General features: G+C 44.4%; 1 pseudogene; it reads right to left on the bottom strand.

The window, feature by feature from the left end:
• Nucleotides 1-1309: 1309 nt before the first annotated feature.
• On the bottom strand, nucleotides 1310-22328 carry LOC139311816 (zinc finger protein 585A-like; annotated as a pseudogene).
• Between the last annotated feature and the right edge of the window lie 469 nt (nucleotides 22329-22797).

The following is a 22797-nucleotide window of genomic DNA, read 5'->3' as shown; positions in this document are numbered from 1 at the left end:
GGAATTTTGGCGGGAAGCCGTTAAACGGTCAGGGCGAGAGAGAACCTCAGAAGGAAGGAGACTCTCAGGAGGGGGAAAATGGGGCTGAGGGAAAAGGACGTTTCAGGCGCTGCTGAACAACAAAAATCTGCAATACTTGCTGACATCATCACTCCATCCTGCTGTAGGTTTTTCATGGATGCTTTTTAAACAAGTGGAATCCAATCTATGGCTGCCTTAGTGCACCCGCTGTCAGCTCTATTTATTTATTTCGAATTTATATACCGCCCTTCTGGAGGACTCAGGGCAGTGTACAGCCACAAATAAGAAACATAAAATACAAACATTAAAAACAATTAAAAGAATATATATCTATTTGGCCCCATAATTTAAAAAGTGACAAACCAATTAAAAACATTTTAAAAATTTTTAAACCAGCCCAGCTTGCTGGAAAAGGAAAGTTTTAAGGGCATGGCGGAAGGCACCGAGGTCTTGGATTCTCCTTATCTCTGGGGGCAGCTGATTCCAGAGGGTAGGTGCCCCCACAGAGAAGGCCCTCCCCCTGGGGGTCACCAGCCTATTTGTTATGTAACCATCCCATTTCCCATGTCAATTTATGGCATTGTAATATTTTCATTTGTTCTCTAATCTGTGCGCAGGTCTTCCTATCTTGCCTTCGGATGCCGCGCGTGTATCTGAAATTGTGTAAATTTACCAAATTTAGAAAGGATTTCAATCTGCAGATATTGATTCCTACAAAATAGTGCTAGTTTTTCTTCCCTTCCTTCTTTAGCTAAAGAAATCTTGTGATTTCCTTTTGTTATCTTCTGACCAGGAGAAGTTGAAGGAGTGCGATCAGCCCCAGAAATACTGCCTCCTTTTGAGTAATTGCCAATTATTAACCACTTGAGCTTCCTAACACATTTTGGAGAAGAAACTCTTTATACTCTTGGAATCAATATGCTCTAAAGACATGTAGTTCTCCCGCTGTCTCCTTCCATGTATTCTTTTTTCATTATCTGACCCAGTTGTCTTCATGGCTAGTGATACCGAGCCCTAGGGAGAGAAACCAACTTCAGGAGGTCAATTTCTGGTTTTTTTTAATGTAGTGCAGCCCCTTGAAACTAGATCAACTTTTTAAGAATCAATCAACCAGGAAACATCAAGCAGAAAAGATGAATAAAAAGTCAGGACTTCAACAGAAAAGAAATAGCAACTAAATAGATATGAAGCATAGATAGATATATTCTGTAAAAAAAAAAAAGGGTCATACGTTTTGGCTACATAACAGCCATTTAAACTTCTCCGTTTAAACATCAGAAGACTCCCATGAACAATAAAAAAAAACTTTAACTTTTGCAAAAGTGCCCCCCTTGTACTCGTGTAGAGCAACAAGAGCAAAGAATACATAAGATTACAAATGTAAATACAGTTTCAGAGTAAAAACCTCCTCCCCTTTTAACGCCCCATATTTTCTTACATAAGTTTTGGCTACATAACAGCTGTTTTCGTGGACAAGTACATTCCCCTAATAATTGCCCCATCTTGGTCATAACATCTATTTTAGCATGACAGCTCCTTTCCTGTTATCAGGAAGTTAGTCAAGTCAAATGTTAGCCTGACTTGACATGGAATGTACTAATCAATTTATAACTCCTTTTCCCTCAAAAGTCCTTTCTTACACAACTCCATATCTAATGTCTAAAACCTGGTGTCTTAGGTTACATAAAGGATAAATATGGCTCTTTCTTTACAGGAATAATTCTTATTTCTCTAACCGAGCAGAGCTCTTTCCACACTCAGTGCATTTATATGGTTTCTCCAGTGTGAGACCTTTGGTGTCGGGTAAGACATACTTTCCAAGCGAAACTCTTTCCACACGCCAAGCATTTATATGGTTTTTCCTCTGTGTGAATCCTTTTATGAGAATTAAGATGTGCTGCTTGAGCAAAGCTTTTTCCACACTCCATGCATTTATATGGTCTCTCCCCAGTGTGGATCCTTTTATGAGAATTAAGATGTGCTGCTTGAGCAAAGCTTTTTCCACACTCCACGCATGTGTATGGTTTCTCTCCAGTGTGGATCCTTTCATGATGTATTAAAACTCTGCTACAATTAAACATTTTCCCACATTCTAAACATTTATATGGTCTCTCCCCTGTGTGGATCCTTTTATGAGAATTAAGATGAGCTGTTTGAGCAAAGCTTTTTCCACACACTGTGCACTTATATGGTCTCTCCCCAGTGTGGATCCTTTTATGAGAATTAAGATGTGCTGCTTGAGTAAAGCTTTTTCCACACTCCATGCACTTGTATGGTTTCTCCCCAGTGTGGATCCTTTCATGATGTATTAAACTTCTGCTACAACTAAACCTTTTCCCACATTCTAAACATTTATATGGTCTCTCCCCCGTGTGGATCCTTTTATGAGTATTAAGATGTACTGTTTGAGCAAAACTTTTTCCACACCTCAAGCATTTATATGGTTTCTCCCCAGTGTGGATCCTTTCATGACGAATAAGATTATTGCTCCAGTTAAAGCTTTTCCCACACTCCAAGCATTTATATGGTCTTTCCCCCGTGTGCATCCTTTGGTGGAGAGTAAGGTGCCAGCTGTCAATAAACATCTTTCCACACTCCATACATTTATACGGTCTCTCCTGAGTGTGGATCTTTTTATGAGAATTAAGTTTTCCTTTCTGAGTGAAGCTCTTTCCACACTCCAGGCATTTATAGGGTTTGTCCGCTGTGTGGATCCTTTGATGTCGAGTAAGATCACTGTTCTCAAAAAAGCTCTTTCCACATTCCAGGCAATTATATGGTCTGTGCCCTGTGTGAATCTTTTTAGGACAAATCATCTCTGTTTTCTGACAAAAGCTTTTTTCACATTCTGGACATTTATATAGCCTCTCACCTATGTGGCTCCTCTGAGGGCAATTAAGATTACTCTTGCTACTGAAGCTCTTTCCACAGTTCATGCATAATTTCATCTTTTTGCTTAGTCTGAAATCCCTCTCACATTTTACAGACCATTGTGGTTTATGTTCCATATTCCGTATTTTAGGTATTGTAAAAGAGAAGGAATGGCTCTCTGCAGATACTCCTCTTGGCCATTTCAATAACCTCAGCTGCTTGTCCTTCTTGTTCTCTAGCCCATTACAATCACCATCATCTGCTTTGAAAAAAAGAAAACAAATTCCCATTAGAATTTATAATAATGGAGAACGAGGGGGTCTCCCCAGTGCCCATCTGAGCATCAGGTTTGGCACCAGCTATGTGTCAGCTAGGAGATGGTAGGTGGAAATTGTTATTCAGGTGACTCTAATGGTATCCAAGAGATTTTTCAGCCCTGAACCAGATAAAGGTTTTGCTGCTGATGTCAAGCTGCCCAAGCATTTCCATGGAGAATCTAAGGCCTCAACTGAATATTAGTTACACACTAAGCATTCTGACTATGATTTTCCCGAGGTTAGAAAGGTTTTACAGATGGTGGTCACATAAAGACCTGACCATTTAGTCCAGGTATCTTCCCCGTTTCCCTCCTATTGAAAACACCTTTCCCAATAAATAGCAAAAAGGAATCCTTACTTAGAGAAGCTATATTCCTAGAAACATCCAACATGACTTCCCTGCACAAGGCTTTCTGGTCAGAATCCAGCAGTGCCCATTCCTCCTCTGTGAATTCCACAGCCACCTCCTCAAAGGGAACATAGCTCTAGAAAGGAAATATCTTCATTAGTAGATAATCCTCTGTTTTCTTTCTTACTTCCAAAAAAGAAAACAGAGCTTTCCAAGAGATCAAATGGACATTTTCTTATAGGACAGGCATAGGTCCTGTTATGTCTTTAAAGGTGCCTAAAGCTGAGAAGCCTCCCTCCACCTCCTTCATGCTACTGCTGCAAATATGGCTTCGATGGATCCAAATGGTAGGAGGACACTCCTTGGGAACATACCCCCCCCCCAAGCCTGGAATAACTCGCCAAGGAGGTTTTGGGCAGAGTCTCATCTCCCTGGCTCAGCAAAATACAAATTTGTTAGAAAACAGGGCATACCTACTAAGAATTTTTTACCTGGCATGTTTCAAAATGTTGTAAATGACCCTGGAAATATCAACTCACTTGACCAACAGTCTTACCTGTCAGCTTATCCATCAGTTTTAGGGATTTTTATGTGAGAAATTTGTCTTTCCCATAATTTATTTTTAAGTGGATATATTGGCCTATTTGTGGAATTGATATTGTTTCACTTCACGGCTTCTGCTTTTTAACTGCTTTTCCAAAGTCTTTAGAAAAATGTTAATAAAGATTAAAGTCTTCCAATATATAAATTACACTTCCTAATTCCCAAGACTCTTGAGAATTGTCCTTCGTTTTCATCCCCAGAACAATCTTGAAAGTTAAATGGGATTCACTGGGGCATTCTGTGGGGACACCAGGTTCAAATGCACACAGGCTCAGCATTTAGTTTTCAAAGTGGCTCATGAACTAAAGGAGTTTGAACTTTTCACAAGAAACCTACACTTACCTGGCAAGCTGTCCCCAGTTGGATCCTCCTGAAACAAAGCTCTACTGAACGACTTGATTGATCTCGTCCCTGGTGCTCTGCTGACATTTCCCCCACATATGGCTCCTGCAACTGAAAGAATAGCCTGTTTTATGATCCACTTTCAAATGACTGTAACCATGTTAGCTCGCTTGCATTGCTTTTTCCCCCTCCAAATGTATTTTAGCAACCCAAGTCAGAATGGAAGAACTTGGGAACACCTGCTCTGTAGGTTACTGTTATTTCTGGATAAACGCCTGCCATTTTTATGAAATATTTCATTCCTTCTTTATTTCCTATTGATGGGATGTCTTTTAAAATAAAGCCAGGTCATGGAACACACTTGAAAGTAAATGAAGAAGCCTGTAATTGTGGAGTCTGTCTGGCAAGAACAAAGAATGCTTATTCACAGGAAATATGCATGTGCAAAGCTTGTAACACTTCTTGGTAGTTAGATAACTGATAAAAGTAACAAAAGAATTAGGCAACTTGCAGACCTCAGCTAAAAGTTAGGAATAGAGATGGCCTGCAGCAAATAAAATGTGTATTAGATAACTCCTGGGGCATTCATTAACCAAGGTTTAGGCATAGGGACAGCTAGAGACCAATAGAACAAATTGTAGAATTATTACTAAAATGTTTATTACATATTTCTTAAACCTCACCTTGTCCCGCCTTCCCCTTTAGTGAAACTGTATAAAGGTTACTTAATCATTTGTTCTTGGCATTTAGGCCAGTCCTTTTCCTTGGGGTACCCCAATGAAAAGCAATCAAAACGTGCATTGGCATGCACTTCATTGAACAATGCCTTCATTGACACCAGCACCAGGCTCAGACCCAAATTGGGGACAACACTATTTTCATTCAAGGTAGTCCAGCCAAGAACCGACAATGAAGATTAGCTCTATCTTCATTATAAAGTCACGTTAATAGAATATTGTATTTTTCCCATTCTCTCCTTTTACTTGAAGCAAAACTAGGAAAGGTTTTTAATGACTTTCCCCCCACTACTCTACCTCAATCATCATGTGAGAATTGAGATTATCTTTTAAATTATGGCTGTCCAGTCTATGATTTGTCCCCATTCCCACATGCTATTGACACCATCCCAACGCGTGTTGTCTGGATCTATTTTCTCTCTGATTATCTGTAAAGAAGAGACAGCAGAGGCGTCGAAGAGGATGAAGCTCCCTCACCTGCCGGCCCTTTGCCAGCTTTTCCGGGGCGGCTGCGGGGCCGAGGAGGCAGCCTTCGGCCAGGGCCACCGCCTGGGCGCAGCTCTCCGCCCCGCACTCCCTCAGCCAGCCCGCCAGCTCCAGGGGCAGCAGGGCCAGCAGCTGCTCCAGCACCACCAGGTCCAGCATCTCGGCTTTGCTGCTCCGCTCGGGCCGCAGCCACCCCCGGCACAGCCCGTACAGGCGGCTGCAAAGCGCCCGGGGCCCCTCGGCCTCCCGGGAGACGCAGCTGCGGAAGCGCCAGCGCTCAGCCTCGGAGCTACGGGGACCCTCCGGGAGGCCGCTCGGGCCGCCGCTCCCCGCCTGAAGGGGAGACCCCCGGGCCTCCATTCCGTCTCCGGCTTCAGCGCAGCCCCAACGGGGGAAGCTCCCTCCGAGGCCGCCGCCTTCGGTCGCCCCGCCCCTTTCCCGGTTTCAGGCGGGGGGGAGAAGGGGGGGCTCTGCTCCCTTCGGGCTTCTGAAGCGGGGAAGAACAGCTGTAAATCGCTGCCGCCAAAACTTCACGTGCGCTTCTGATCTCCGACTCTGTAAACCAGAGAGTGCTTCTTCCTAGAGAGGCAAACTCTTACAAGTGCCTCCCCCTCGCCGTTTACTGCTCTTGGCTAGAGCGTCTCGTAAGATAATTATCGCCTCGTTCTCCGCTCGGCATCGAGGGCTGACAAAGGTCCTCTGCGCATGCGCCGTTCCCTAGCGACGGTTAAAGGACGCCCTAGTAGTTCGGCTCGTGGCGGGCCGTTTCGTCGAGAGTGGCCGGGAGGGGATGCGAGGGTCGAGAAGGGCTGCTGCAGGGACCGGGAATGATGGGTGGGGTGAAGGTTGAGCTGGGCTGAAATGAGCAAAGCGCCTTCGGATAAAACCTGCTTTGATTGCGGTTTCTGGCCACCTGGGGTTTCTCTCTCTCCCGCAATCCTCTGCGAAATGTGGATGTGTGCCTGGAAGAGGCGGAAGAAGGGGAGGGAGACGAAAACGGGGATGCTTCAAACGTGGGAAAAGGAAAGAGCGCAGGGAAGACATTTATCATGAAATAAACATGCAACCAATATATCCTTTGTGGATTCCTTCACAGCTGTTTATTGGTCCTGTTATCTGTATCACCTGTGGTGGCACTCAGTGAAGGCCTCCCAAAGGTGTTTTTTCAAGACACCTGGACTTGGATTTTGCTTGAAGTTGGTTTAGCTTCTCATCCCAGAAGCCTCTTCAGTTCTCGGCTTCTGGGATGAGAAGCGAAACGTCTTCAAGCAAAAACAAAGTCCAGTTGCCTTTTGAAAGATGACCTTCGGAACAAGCATGACCTGAATAAGGGGTCCCCAACCTCCCAGCCAGTGGTGAAATCTGAACCGGTTTGCTAACTGCGTGTGCGCCCTGTGCAGAAAATGGGTGCTGTATGTGTGCGCATGCACAGTGCACACCAAATGTGTGGTGGGTGTCGTGCAGTATGCACAAACCAGTGCTGTGTGCATGCGTAGTACATCCCAAAAGGAGGCTTGGGAAGGTAAGTAGAACAGCAAGGCGGGGGATCAGCTGTGGTGCGTGATTTAGCTTTGCTAGAAAGCAGGATTTCCTGCTTTCTAGCAAAGTTATTTTATTTATTTATTTATTTATTTATTTATTTAAATTTCTATACTGCCCTTCTCCAATTAGGACTCAGGGCGGTGCACAGCCTAAGTAAAAACAAAGCATACAAAATTTTAAAAACAGTATTAAAATAATTAAATATTCTGGCCGTAAATTAAAACAACCCAATTTAAAATCAATTTAAAATTTAACTCAAGCCAGCCCAGCTAGTTGAAATAAATAGGTTTTCAGGGCCCGGCGAAAAATCCGGAGGTCTGTTATTATACGTAACTCTGGGGGAAGGTTATTCCAGAGGGTGGGCGCCGTCACAGAGAAGGCTCTCCCCCTGGGGGTCGCCAGCCGACATTGTCTGGCGGACGGCACCCTGAGAAGGCCCACTCTGTGCGAGCGTACTGGCCGGTGGGAGGCTATTGGTGGCAGTAGGCGGTCTCGTAAGTACCCCGGCCCTAAGCCATGGAGCGCTTTAAAGGTGGTCACCAACACCTTGAAGCGCACCCGGAAGACCACCGGGAGCCAGTGCAGCTCGCGCAGGAGAGGTGTCACATGGGAGCGCCTCATCGCCCCCATAATCCCCCGCGCGGCCGCGTTCTGGACCAGCTGGAGCCTCCGGGTGCACCCCAGGGGGAGCCCCATGTAGAGAGCGTTGCAGTAGTCCAGGCGGGAAGTGACTAGTGCCTGAGTGACTGTGCGTAGAGAGTCCTGATCTAGAAAGGGGCGCAACTGGCGTATCAGGCGAACCTGATAAAAAGCCCCCCTGGCCACGGCCGTCAAATGATCTTCTAGAGACAGCCGTGCGTCCAGGAGGACGCCCAAGTTGCGAGCCCTCTCCGAGGGGGCGAGTGATTCGCCCCCAATAGCCAGCGATGGCGTCAGCTGGCTATATCAGGACGCTGGAAGCCACAGCCACTCAGTCTTGGAGGGGTTGAGTCGGAGCCTGTTTCTCCCCATCCAGGCCCGCACGGCCTCCAGGCACTGGGACATCACTTCAAGGGCATCGTTGGGGTGGCCTGGGGTGGAGATGTACAGCTGGGTGTCATCAGCGTACTGATGGAACTCCACCCCGAAGCCACGGATGATCTCACCCAGCGGCTTTACATAAATGTTGAACAGAAGGGGCGAGAGGACCGACCCTTGTGGCACCCCACAAGCAAGGTGCCTCGGGGTCGACCGCTGCTCCCCCGTCAACACAGATTGCGACCGGTCAGAGAGGTAGAAGGAGAACCACCGCAGAACGGTGCCCCCCACCCCCAACCCCGCCAACCGGTGCAACATGATACCATGGTCGATGGTATCAAAAGCCGCTGAGAGGTCTAACAGGACCAGGATAGAGGAGCAACCCCTATCCCGAGCCCTCCAGAGATCATCCACCAACGCGACCAATGCCGTTTCCGTGCTGTGCCCAGGCCGGAAGCCGGACTGGAGCAGGTCTAGATAGACAGTTTCATCCAGGTACCGGGGAAGCTGTTGCGCTACCACACTCTCAACAACCTTCGCAACGAAGCGAAGGTTGGAGACTGGACGATAGTTAGCCAAAACAGCCGGATCCAGAGAGGGCTTCTTGAGGAGGGGCCTCACAACCGCTTCTTTCAAAGCGGCCGGCAGGACCCCCTCACTCAAAGAAGCGTTAACAATCTTCTGGAGCCAGCCTCGTGTCACCTCCCGGGAAGCCAGTACCAACCAGGAGGGACACGGGTCCAATAAACATGTGGTTGCGTTCAGCCGTCCCAGGACCCTGTCCATGTCCTTGGGAGCCACAGGATCGAACTCCCCCCAGATAACACTCTCAAGACCTGCCTCAGTCATCCCGTCCGGACATACCCAGTCAGAGGCCAGCCCTTCCCGAATCTGAGTGATTTTGTCATACAGATATTGCACAAAGTCCTCAGCTCGGCCCTGCAAGGGGTCATCCCGCGCTTCCAGATGGAGGAGGGAGCGGGTCACCCTAAACAGGGCGGCCGGGCGATTATCTGATGACGCGATAAGAGCGGCAAAATAGCTAGATTTTGCCGCTTTTATTGCCACTAGGTAGGTCTTAATATGAGACCTCACCAGTGTTCGGTCGGATTCGGAGCGGCTGGTCCTCCAACTACTCTCCAGGCGTCTTTTCCGGCGCTTCATCTCCCTAAGCTCCTCGGAGAACCAAGGAGCTAGGTGAGTTCGGTGCCGGGTCAGAGGCCGCAAAGGCACGACACGGTCCAAGGCCCCCGCAGCCGCACTATCCCAGGCGGCCACCAGGTCCTCAGCCGAGTCATGAGCCAGAGTCTCAGGAAATGGCCCAAGCTCCATCTGGAACCTATCAGGGTCCATCAGGTGCCTGGGGCGGAACCACCTGGTCGGTCCCGCCTCCCTGCGGCGGGGTGCAGCGGTTAGAAAGTCCAGTCGAAGGAGCGAGTGGTCAGACCATGACAAGGGTTCGATGACTATATCCCCTGTATCAAGGCCACTCGACCACTGACCAGAGACAAAAACTAAGTCCAGAGTGTGTCCACCTGTGTGAGTGGGGTCATGAATTAACTGAGTAAGGTCCATAGCCGTCATGGAAGCCATGAACTCCCGAGCCACCTCAGACGTTTCGCCGACAGATGGCAGATTGAAATCCCCCATGACTAGAAGTCTGGGGGTACCAACCGCCACCTCAGCTATGACGTTGAGCAGCTCGAGCAGGGCCGTTGCCACGCGGCAGGGAGCCAGGTACGTGATCAACAAGCCCATCTGTACTCCACGACCCCATCTCACAAAAAGGGACTCACATCCGGCTATCTGTGGAACAGTGGTCTCCCTCGGATCAAGACTTTCCTTTATAATAACCGCCACCCCCCCACCCCTGCCCTGAGCTCTCGGCTGATGGAATGCTCGGAAACCTGGTGGGCACATATCCACGAGGGGAACCCCCCCCTCATGGCCCAACCAGGTCTCCGTAATACCTGCCAGGTCCGCTCCCCCCTCCTGAATAAGATCACAAATGAGGGGGGCTTTATTTACCACGGACCTGGCATTGCACGACAGCAGCCGAAGGCTCGGGCCCTGAGAGTCTGAACAGCCTGGGATACGAGAAGGGCTATGGGGACCGGGGCGTGCCACCGCTCGAAGATAGCGAGTGCGCGCCCCCACCACATGATGCGGCCCCCTGCTCCCGCCATATCTGCCCCTCCCACTCAGCACATTGATAGAAAAACCCTCGACAGAATGGACTCTAATGTCCCCCTTATCCCCAGAATCCGCACCCTCCGTGGCCCCACTAACAGCTGGGCCGGACCCCTCCCCCCGTGGGTTAACCCCCAAACCCACACAACCCTCCCACCCCTTAAAATCCCTTAAAAATCTATCAAAAAGTTTCCCTAAAAAACCCCTCAATCCCCTTTTTGCAGCATGCCACCTCTCGGGGTGCCAAAGCCCGTCATAAAGGTAGTCCCTTGATAAAGTGGAGGGCCACACCTGCGAGAGGGGGGAGTCTCGCAGAATAAGAAGTTCTGTTGGCGAATACATCTAATCAATCAGTTAATTAATTAATCTGGGGGAAGTCCACGGCCTGGGGGTAATCCAGATAGTCCAAAGTCCGGGGAGGGACATTCAATCAATTCCAAGTCAATAAATTCAATAAATCCAATAAATCCCACTGCTCTCTCACAGCAGTGGATGGAGTCTTAAGCCACTTTGAGGCCAGATGTTAACACCAGCTGCCCTCTCACGAAAGCTGGGAAGGGCCAGAAACCGCAGTCATCTTCCGGCTCCATACAAGGCTTGAAATCTGAGATATCTCACTCTACAACTGGGGGGCTTTAATAGCAGCCACCAATCTACAGGTCCGCGAGCCTAGAGAAGCCTCCGATGGTTCTGGCGGCTGCATCTTGAGCGAATCAGGAGGCAAATCAGGGGGCTATAGATGTCCATGGGAGGCAAATATCATCCTATTGTTCAGAGGAACCTCCAGATAATAAGTGGCCTCTCAGAGGCTAACAGACCACGTGGGGCATAAGAGCTTGGCCCCAGGTCTTTTCCAACCGTCAGAACCAGCAATGTTTTTAGCTCACCCCCATCCACATAAGGGAGGGGGGGAACCTCTGGGAGAAACCAGGAAGAGGCCCCCTCCAAGTAAGCCTCCCATCTAAGTTGTAATAGCAGTTCCAAGGAAACTGACATTAATAGTATATTGTGGTCAGAGGCTCCTCGCTCTCCCTAAGCAAGTTCCTCCTCCTTTTCGCCCCCTCTGGTGCCATCCCTCACAGTTAAACTGTGTGGCATAGTTGATCATCAGAAATACCAGTTCGGAGGAACTGGTAGCTTTCAACCGAACCGGTATTTTTTATCACCATTGGTTCTCCTGAACCAGAGCGAACTGGTAGCATTTCACCCCTGTTCCCAGAGCTGTGGCCAACTGCCGGTAAATTGAGCTGTTCATAACTAGTCACGGAAGTGACGGGCGAGTGTGCTCTTGCCCCCCCACGTCCCCACTTACGCAAGCAGCGGGCGAGTGCAAAAGGAGCGGTTCACGAGCTTCCCCACTGCTCTCGCAGAACCATCCCCACCCCTACCCTGGGCCACAAAGTGGGAAAGATTGGGGAAGCTCTGCGCTGGACAATTGAGAATCTCCAGATTCTGAGAAGGAATTCCTCCTTCCCTACAAAGTATACTCTCCTCTACACCTTTTCTGTGTTGTATCTAGTTCTGTCCTGTTGAAGTCTTGACTTTCTGTTCACCTTTGTGCTTGATCTTTCCAGGCTGGGGGATTCTTGTAGAATTAATCTGATTTCAAGGGGGCTGTGTTACATTAAAAAACTGAGAAATTGATCTCCAGAAGTGTGTTTGTCCCCCAGAGGGACTCAAATATGAGGCTCAGTATCGCTCCTCATGTTGACACAATGAGATAGTGGAAAAAGAATACACAGAAGGAGACTGTAGGAGAATTACAGGTCATAAGAGTTTATTAATGTTCCAAACTGTAAGAGTATAAGCAGTTTCTTACTCAAAATACATTGGGAAGCTCTAGTAGTGAGGAATAATTGCCTCGGCAACTGGTCAAAAAGCTTTCCTTTCTGGATCTGATCTCACTCCTTCGTCTGGTCAGAAGATATCAAATGGCAATGAAAACATTTGTTTAGATAAATCTTAAGAGGAAAGAATATGAGAATTAACGTAACTCTGTAGGTTGAAATGCTTTCTAAATTTGATAAATTCATGTGAATTCTAATTTATTTAGAGGTTTTTAGGTAAATTAAGAGGAAAATCAAGGATGCTATTTGTTAATAAAGCTTTCCACACTCCACACATTTTTATGACCTCCCCCTAGTGTGGATTCTGTCAAGAAAATTAAGGTGTCCTTTATGAACAAAGCTCTTTCCATATTCTGTACATTGAAATGGTTTCTCCCGTATGGATTCTTTCATGACTTAGACCACTTTTCTGAGTAAACGCTTTTCCACACTGTATGCATTTATATGGTCTCTCCCCAGTGTGGATCCTTTCATGACAAATATCGCTGTTCCAATGAAAGCTTTTTCTATACTCCTTGCATTTATTTATACTCTCTCCTCTGTGTGCATCCTTTGGTGAAAAGTAAGGCGCCATTTGTCAATAAAGCTTTTTCCACGCTCCAGGCATTTCTATGGTCTATCCACTGTATTGATCCTTTGATGGCACGTAATATCAATACTCTCGGTGACTCTCTTTCCAAACTCCATGCAACCATGTTTTTTCATTTGTGTGGATCCTCTGATGGCGACTCAGATTATGCCTTGTACGGAAGTCACTTCCACACTCTGTGCATTTATATGGTCTCTCCCCTGTGTGGATCCTTTCGTGATCATTAAGATATGCTTTTTGAGCAAAACTCTTTCCACACACCATGCATGTATATGGTCTCTCCCCAGTGTGGATCCTTTTATGAGAATTAAGATGTGTTGCTTGAGCAAATCTTTTTCCACACTCCATGCATTTATATGGTCTCTGCCCCGTGTGGATCCTTTCATGACGAATAAGATTATTGCTCCAGTTAAAGCTTTTCCCACACTCCAAGCATTTATATGGTCTTTTCCCCGTGTGCATCCTTTGGTGGAGAGTAAGGTGCCAGCTGTCAATAAACATCTTTCCAGTTTCCATACATTTACACGGCCTCTCCCCAGTGTGGATCTTTTTATGAGAATTAAGTTTTCCTTTCTGAGTGAAGCTCTTTCCACACTCCAGGCATTTATAGGGTTTGTCCGCTGTGTGGATCCTTTGATGTCGAGTAAGATCACTGTTCTCAAAAAAGCTCTTTCCACATTCCAGGCAATTATATGGTCTGTGCCCTGTGTGAATCTTTTTAGGACAAATCATCTCTGTTTTCTGACAAAAGCTTTTTTCGCATTCTGGACATTTATATAGCCTCTCACCTATGTGGCTCCTCTGAGGGCAATTAAGAATACTCTTGCTACTGAAGCTCTTTCCACAGTTCATGCATAATTTCATCTTTTTGCTTAGTCTGAAATCCCTCTCACATTTTACAGACCGTTGTGGTTTATGTTCCGTATTCCGTATTTTAGGTATTGTAAAAGAGAAGGAATGGCTCTCTGCAGATACTCCTCTTGGCCATTTCAATAACCTCAGCTGCTTGAGACTTCCGGTGGCTCCGCAGACGTCGAGGACGGTCTCCATAGACCGCCAGCCACCCGATCTGTAAAAACCGCCCTGACAGCGCTAAACAGCTGTCCGGCGGTTTGAAAAAACTCTCCTTCGGGCAAAGAAGGAGAGGAGAGCCGGAGGGGGTGGGTAGAGCTCCCCGATAGTCACTGGATTAACTCCAGGGACTCGGAGGGTGAGAGCTCCCCAGTTCACCCCTCCCATTGCTCCGGATCGCTGGTGCCTCTGTCTTCAGAGCAAGACGTCTGCGTCCAATTCTGCCGGCAAACAGTGAGTTTTAATGATTTTCAACAAGGCAGACAGAGCGGAAGCAAGAGTGCAAGCTTTTTAAGAGAAACAGAACTTAACTCTGTGATTACATTGTTGCAAACGGAGCTCTCTGGAGCTGGAGGCTGGGAGGAAGCCTTTGTTATGGGCGGAAGGGAAAGTGAAAGTTAAAAGGAAACTGCTTGTTAATAGCCCTCTGCCTGAAGAGAAAATTACTGGGCTTTGAGTATAGTTTGAAGAGAGGATTGTTTATTTTGGAAAAACTTTTGAATATACTTTCTAAGACTGTTTACAAGATTTTCTGGCTGTAAAAGGAAAACTTCTTTTTAAATAAAATGGCTGCTAAACAACTAAAGCCACCAACTTCTAAAGGGGGAGGAGGTTCCCCTGTAGTGACTCAAAAACAACAACTTCCGGCTGATACACAGTCACAAGACCTTAAAGAATTTATAATGGGTGCCCTGAATAATCAGACAGAAATGATGAAAGGATTTTCAGAGGAGTTAAAGAAACTTACAAGTGTGGTGGAGGAAAAACATGATGAAATAAGAGATGACATTGTCTTTGCAGTTTCAGGACTGGCTACTCATATGTTAAAGATTGAGGAGAGAGTGCGGGAAATTGATGATGCTAATTTGGAGATTGCAACTAAACTGGGAGAGGTTATGATACAGACAGAGAAAGTGGATGACGAGATGGTTATGTTACAGTACAGGTCAATGGAATTTGCCCTGAGGCTGAGAGGTTTGAAAGAAAAGAGTGGTGAAAATTTAAAAGATGTTTGTTCCAATGCTTTAGCAGAGCTGATTCCAGAAAGGCCAGCAGATGTGGCAATTCAAATGGACAAAATTTACAGGGTCAACTCCTGGCTGGCAAAACAAAAGCAGCTACCAAGAGATGTGGTGATCTATTTTACAACAAGGAGAGTTAGAAATGATATTTTGCAAGCGTCTTACAGAAATAAGATTAAAGTGGAAGGACAAGAGCTGGTGATCCTGAAAGAGCTTCCTCCTAAAATGTTAAGAGATAGAAAGCAGTTTGGCTTTTTGGTGAACGAACTAAGAAACCAGCAAATTCAGTACAGATGGGATGTCCCATTTGGGATAATAGTGCCATACGCTGGGCAAAGACATCGCTTAAACACAGTTGGAAAAGCAAAAGATTTTTATGCCAATGTTTTAAAGGCTGGAAGGCCACCCTCACCAGGGGGTGCTAGAAAGCAATTGGAAATTACTCAACAAGAGAAAGATGGAGGGCAACCACAAACCTATGCTCAAGTATTAGCTGGAGGAGCTATTCTGGAAGAAGATCCATTACTGACTGGGGGTTCACCACCAACTTTGGAGTCATTAACGATGATTCAGCTGCCAAAAGATCAACGACTGACAAGGGCTACCTATAAACAACATATGGCGCAACAGCCTCAAGATCCAACTCAACAAGCCCAAAAAACGCAAGCTGTGGGAGGAGCTAGGCCGAAGTCTAAAATGGCGGAGGAGGTTCAGCTGATGCTCTCGAAGCTTGGAACGCCTAGAGATGGCAAATAAATTTCTATCTTGGAATGTTAACGGTTTAAACTCGCCACAAAAAAGAAAGAAAATATTTCATTATTTGAAACAATTTCAGAACGATGTTATTTGTTTGCAAGAAACGCATATTAAATCTTCAGATCAAAAGTACTTGATAAATTCGAAATTAGGTACACATTTTGTGGCATCAGCACCAGAAAAGAAAAATGGCCTAGTAATATATGTTAAAAGAGGCTTAGTGGCCAATTTAATTGAGGCTGATACTCAAGGTAGATATATCGCAATTGAATTAATAACACAGAGTGGGAAGCTGCTTGTAATTGGAGTATATGCACCTAATCAACAACAAGATAAATTTTACAAACTTTTACATACTAAAATACTACAATGGGACTATAGATCCTTATTTTTAATGGGTGATTGGAATGGGGTATTAGATACCCAGAAAGATAAAAAAAGTCTTTCCAAGATCTCCATGCGTGCTAAGTTGCCTAAATCTTTTTTTGATATTTTGGAGGATATGGAGCTTAGAGACGTTTGGAGAGAAAGGAATGTATTGGAGAGTGATTTTACTTTTTTCTCAGACAGGCACCAATCTTTTTCGAGGATTGACTTTATATTAATTACAAACGATCTTTTTTCTAGGGTGAAGAGTACGAAGATATGTCCAAGAACTTTAACTGATCATAGCCCAGTTTGGGTGGAATTAGAGCAGGAGAGAGGAGAAAGGAGGTCTTGGAGGCTAAATGAGAATTTATTTAGATATGAAGACAATCTGTGTGAGCTTAAAAAACAAATGAAAGAATTTTTTATTAATAATATGAACAAAGGAACATCGATGGAGATGGTATGGGATGCGTGTAAGGCTTATATGAGAGGAACATTAATCTTTTTGAATAATAAACATAGATTAAAACAACAAAATAGACGGAAAGAGATAGAGGAGGAAATTAAAAAGAAAGAACAATTACTTATAATTAATCCAGGAGATAAAAAGGCAAAAGATATGATTAATATTTTAAGACAGCAATTTAATATGTTAATGGCGGGGCAAGTAGCAACTAGTATACAATATGCCAGACATAACACATTTTGCAATGCTAATAAACCTGGGAGATGGTTGGCTTACACGATGAGGAAAAAACAGAAATCACGTATTATAGATAAAATAGAATTTAGAGGTAAAGAGATTTATCAACAGAATTTAATAAAAAAGGCTTTTTTGGAGTTTTACACAAAACTATATGCTAAAGATGCAATTCAAGATGTTGATATTGATAGATATCTAAAGATGGAGATTCCTGAATTAACGTTGGAACAGAGAGATAGATTGAATCAGCCAATAACTTCTGAGGAAATTGTTGGAGCAATTAAACAATTAAAAATAGGTAAGGCTCCGGGAACAGATGGATTAACAGCTGTTTACTATAAACACTTACAATCCGAAATGCTAGAACCACTAAAAAATTTATTTAATAAGATACAATTAGGAGGAGGAGTACCACCCTCTTGGAAAACAGCCTTTGTTTCATTAATTCCAAAGGAGGATCGAAATTCCACTAAACCGGAGAATTTTAGGCCAATTTCACTTCTGAATACTGATTATAAGATTTTTGCTAAAATATTAGCCAATAGACTAATGCCAGTTATGCAACAAATAATTCACAGTGATCAATCAGGGTTTATAAAAGGTAGACAAATGAGATACAATGTTAGACATATTGTAAACTTATTGGAATATTTGGAAAAAAATAACCAAGTCCCTGCAGCGTTTATATTCTTGGATGCAGAGAAGGCATTTGATCGTTTGAACTGGCAATTTTTGTTTAAGATAATAGAGAAAATGCGCTTTGGGGAATATTTTACACAATCAATTAGAGCGATATACCAGCAGCAATCAGCACAAATCATAGTTAATGGAGGTTTAACAGAGGCTTTTAAAATTGAGAAAGGAACAAGACAGGGGTGTCCTCTGTCCCCATTATTATTTATTCTGACTTTGGAGGTATTACTGAATAAGATACGTGATTCACAAAAACTGAAGGGTATTGTAATTAGACAACAAGATTATAGATTAAGAGCCTTTGCAGATGATTTGGTTATTACCTTATCTCAACCTATAGAGTCGGCTCCATACATATTGGATATAATTAATCAATATGGGAAGGTATCAGGATTTAAAGTTAATTCACATAAGACAAAGATGATAGTTAAAAATATGACTACACTTGAAAGAGACAAATTAGCAAGATTAACAGATTTTGAAATAGTTAAAAAGGTTAAATATCTAGGGGTATACATAGCAGCTTCAAATACAAAATTATACAAAAATAATTATGAGGTACTTTGGCAGAAGGTACAGAAGGATATGGAAAATTGGAAAAAATTACAGTTGTCTTTATTGGGAAGAATTGCTGCAATTAAAATGAATGTTTTACCTAGATTTTTATTTCTGTTCCAAATGATACCTGTGCTTAAGAAAGATGAAAATCTGAGAGAATGGCAGAAAGGTGTTAATACTTTTATTTGGGCAGGGAAAAAACCCAGAATAAAAATGAAAATTATACAAGATACACGTGAAAGAGGGGGTCTTAAAATGCCTAATTTAAGATTATATTATGAAGCAGCGGTTTTATCACAAATCAGTGATTGGTTTAATTTAACTGAGAGGAGAATTTTGAATTTAGAAGGTTATGATTTGTTATATGGATGGCATGCTTATTTGTTATATGACAAAAAAGTGGATAAAGTATTTAAGGTTCATATATTAAGAAATGCTTTGTTAAGGGTTTGGAAAAAATATCAATATAAGTTAAATTATAAGATACCTTTATGGGCAAATCCTAGACATGCAATAGAAAATATAAGTATAGAACAAAAACAGGAGGTGATTACTTATAAAGAGCTTCTTATTATGGAAAGGGGGGCAATGTATTTGAAATCTTTAGATACACTGAGAGAAGAAGGTATAATTTATACATGGTTTCAGTATGGTCAACTTCAAGCTAGATGGAAGGAAGATCAAAAAACTGGCTTTGTGCAAAATGAGGAGAATTTGGTAAAACAAATTAGAGATCAAAAACAAATGCATATTAAAAGGTTGTATAATGCTTTATTGGAAATAGATTCTGAGACAGAATTGGTTAAAGACTGTATGATTAAATGGGCACAAAATTTTCAAGAGCCAGTAATGATGGAAACTTGGGAAAAGATTTGGATTAGAAATGTGAAGTTTACACAAGCACAAAATTTAAGAGAAAACTTTTATAAAATGTTTTATAGATGGCATTTAGATCCTAAAAAATTATCATGTATGTATTCTAATGTGCAAGCTAAATGTTGGAGATGTGACTGTGATGATGCAACTTATTATCATATATGGTGGACTTGTAGAAAAATCAAAGCATTTTGGATAAAGATTTGGTGGGTGATGCAGAATATTCTAAAAAAGAGACTGAAATTTACTCCACAGTTGTTCTTATTGGGTATAACTACGGACTGTACAGTTGCAGAGACTAAATTGATTTTGAACTTGATAACAGCAGCAAGATTGTTGGTAGCACAATACTGGAAGAAGGACTTTTTGCCTACTATTGGTGAATGGATACTGAAAGTAACTAATTTAGCTGAAATGTCTAAAATTTCAGCATATCTGAAGGATCACACACAAGAAAGGTACATACAGGACTGGAGAAGATGGATTGATTATATACAAAATAAGTATCAGACCAAAAAATATCAAATAGCTTATGAATGATTTTTTTTATTTGTATAAGCGTTATATAAGTGACATTAGAAGTATTATGTTTAAGAAATGGGATTTTATATATGGGGGGTTAAGAATTTTTTTTTTTTAGGGATGTTAGTTTAATGATTGGTTATGCAATTTAGATTATTGTTAGAGATCAATAGAAATACCTTGTGTTCTGCTCTGGGAAGTCGGGGAGGGGGCGGGGGGGTTGTGGGGGGTGATGGGGGGTTGTGGGGAAAATATGTTTGTTTTTTAAAACTTTTTCAATAAAAAAAAAAAAAAAAAAAATAACCTCAGCTGCTTGTCCTTCTTGTTCTCTAGCCCATTACAATCACCATCATCTGCTTTGAAAAAAGAAAACAAATTCCCATTAGAATTTACAATAATGAAGGAGGGGGTCTCCCCAGTGAAAAATATGCCCATCTGAGCATCAGGTTTGGCACCAGCCATGTGTCAGCTAGGAGATGGTAGGTGGAAATTGTTATTCAGGTGACTCTAAGGGATTTAGATTTATTCAAGGGATTCTTCACTCCTGAACCAGATTAAGGTTTTGCTGTTGATGTCAAGCTGCCCAGGCATTTCCATGGAGCATCTAAGGTCTTTCACAAACCTATGGTGAGCATTTCTGCCAAGACCTTAGTTGTGTTCTAGAAGAGCTGCTGTGATGACAACCTTTGACAAAACTGCCCACGGAATACCTCAGCTGGTTTGTCATACAGGGCCCATCGGGATTTGTATGGGGGCTCTTTGCGGCAGTGCCTCCTCAACTGGATATTAGTTACACACTAAGCATTCTGACTATGATTTTCCTGAGGTTAAAAATGTTTTCCTGGTGGTGGTCAGGTAGACTCCTGACCACCTTATGCAATTTAGTCCAGGTATTCTCCCCATTTACGTCCTATTGAAAGCACCTTTCCCAATAAATGGCACCCAGAGCAAAAGGGATTCTTACTTAGAGAAGCTATATTCCTAGAAACATCCAACATGACTTTTGTGCACAAGGCTTTCTGGCCACAATCCAGCAGTGCCCACTCCTCCTCTGTGAATTCCACAGCCACCTCCTCAAAGGTAACATAGCTCTAGAAAGGAAATATCATCTTCATTAGTAGATAATCCTCTGTTTTCTTTCTTACTCCAAAAAAAGAAAACAGAGCTTTCCAAGAGATCAAATGGACATTTTCTTATAGGACAGGCATAGGTCCTGTATGTCTTTAAAGGTGCCTAAAGCTGAGAAGCCTCCCTCCATCTCCTTCAGGCTGCTGTTGCAAATACGGCTTCGATGGATCCAAATGGTAGGAGGACACTCCTTGGGAACATACCCCCCCCCAAGTCTGGAATAACTCGCCAAGGAGGTTTTGGGCAGTCTCATCTCTCTGGCTCAGCAAAATACAAATTTGTTAGAAAACAGGGCATCCCTACTAAGAATTTTTTACCCGACATGTTTCAAAATGTTGTAAATGACCCTGGAAATATCAACTCACTTGACCAACAGTCTTACCTGTCAGCTTATCTGTCAGTTTTAGGGGTTTTTATGTGAGAAATTTGTCCTTCCCATAATTTATTTTTAAATGGATATATTGGCCTATTTGTGGAATTGATATTGTTTCACTTCACGGCTTCTTCTTTTTAACTGCTTTTCCAAAGTCTTTAGAAAAATGTTAATAAAGATTAAAGTCTTCCAATATATAAATTACACTTCCTAATACAAGACTCTTGAGAATTGTCCTTCGTTTTCATCCCCAGAACAATCTTGAAAGTTAAATGGGATTCACTGGGGCATTCTGTGGGGACACCAGGTTCAAATGCACACAGGCTCAGCATTTAGTTTTCAAAGTGGCTCATGAACTAAAGGAGTTTGAACTTTTCACAAGAAACCTACACTTACCTGGCAAGCTGTCCCCAGTTGGATCCTCCTGAAAAAAAGCTCTACTGAACAACTTGATTGATCTTGTCCCTGGTGCTCTGCTGACATTTCCCCCACATATGGCTCCTGCAACTGAAAGAATAGCCTGTTTTATGATCCACTTTCAAATGACTGTAACCATGTTAGCTCTCTTGCATTGCGTTTTCCTGCTCCAACTGTATTTTAGCAACCCAAGTCAGAATGGAAGTACTTGGGAACTCCTGCTCTGTAGGTTACTGTTATTTCTGGATAAACACCTGCCATTTTTGTGAAATATTTCATTCCTTACTTCCTATTTTCCTTGGAGGTAGTCCAGAAAAGAACCATGACAATGAAGATTAACTCTCTTTTCATTATAAAGTGACATTAATGGAATATTGCTATTTTTAAAATACTTTTTCCCATTGTCTCTTTTTACTTGCAGCAAAAGTAGAAGGGTTTTTAATAATTTTGTTCCCCACATACTATTGACACCATCCCAACACGTGTTGTCTGGATCTATTTTCTCTGTGATTATCTGTAAAGAAGAGACAGCAGAGGCGTCGAAGAGGATGAAGCTCCCTCACCTGCCGCCCCTTTCGGGGCTCCGGGGCGGCTGCGGGGCCGAGGAGGCAGCCTTCGGCCAGGGCTACCGCCTGGGCGCAGCTCTCCGCCCCGCACTCCCTCAGCCAGCCCGCCAGCTCCGGGGGCAGCAGGGCCAGCAGCTGCTCCAGCACCACCAGGTCCAGCATCTCGGCTTTGCTGCTCCGCTCGGGCCGCAGCCACCCCCGGCACAGCCCGTACAGGCGGCTGCAAAGCGCCCGGGGCCCCTCTGCCTCCCGGGAGCCGCAGCTGCGGAAGCGCCAGCGCTCAGCCTCGGGGCTGTGGGGTTCCTCGGGGAGGCCGCTCGGGCCGCCGCTCCCCGCCTGCAAAGGAGACCCCCGGGCCTCCATTCGGTCTCCGGCTTCAACGCAGTCACGACGGGGGAAAACTCCCTTCGAGGCCGCCTTCGGTCACGGGAGACCCTCCCCCACCCAGTCGCCCCGCCCCTTTCCCGTTTTCAGTGGGGAGAGTTGGCGGGCTCCGCTCCCTCAGGGCCTCTGAGGCGGAGAAGCGCAGCTGGAAATCCTTCCCGCCAAAACTTCACGCGCTCTCCCTGACTCTGTAAACCAGAGAGTGCTCCTTCCTAGAGAGGCAAACTCTTACAAGTGCCTCTCCCTCGCCGTTTACTGCTCTTGGCTAGAGCGTCTCGTAAGGTAATTATCGCCTCTCGTTCTCCGCTCGGCATCGAAGGCTGACAAAGGTCCTCTGCGCATGCCCCGTTCCCTACGGACGGTTAAAGGCTCGTGGCGGGCCGTTTCGTCGAGAGTGGCCGGGAGGGGATGCGAGGGTCGAGAAGGGCTGCTGCAGAGACCGGGACTG

The sequence above is a fragment of the Pituophis catenifer genome, unplaced genomic scaffold, assembly GCF_029215685.1.
Source record: "Pituophis catenifer annectens isolate HBS135680 unplaced genomic scaffold, rPitCat1.0.hap2 SCAF_2, whole genome shotgun sequence".
NCBI classification, from domain to species: Eukaryota; Metazoa; Chordata; class Lepidosauria; order Squamata; family Colubridae; genus Pituophis; species Pituophis catenifer.
Note: the sequence above shows the minus strand (reverse complement) of the source record. Positions and strands in the feature narration are given on the sequence as shown.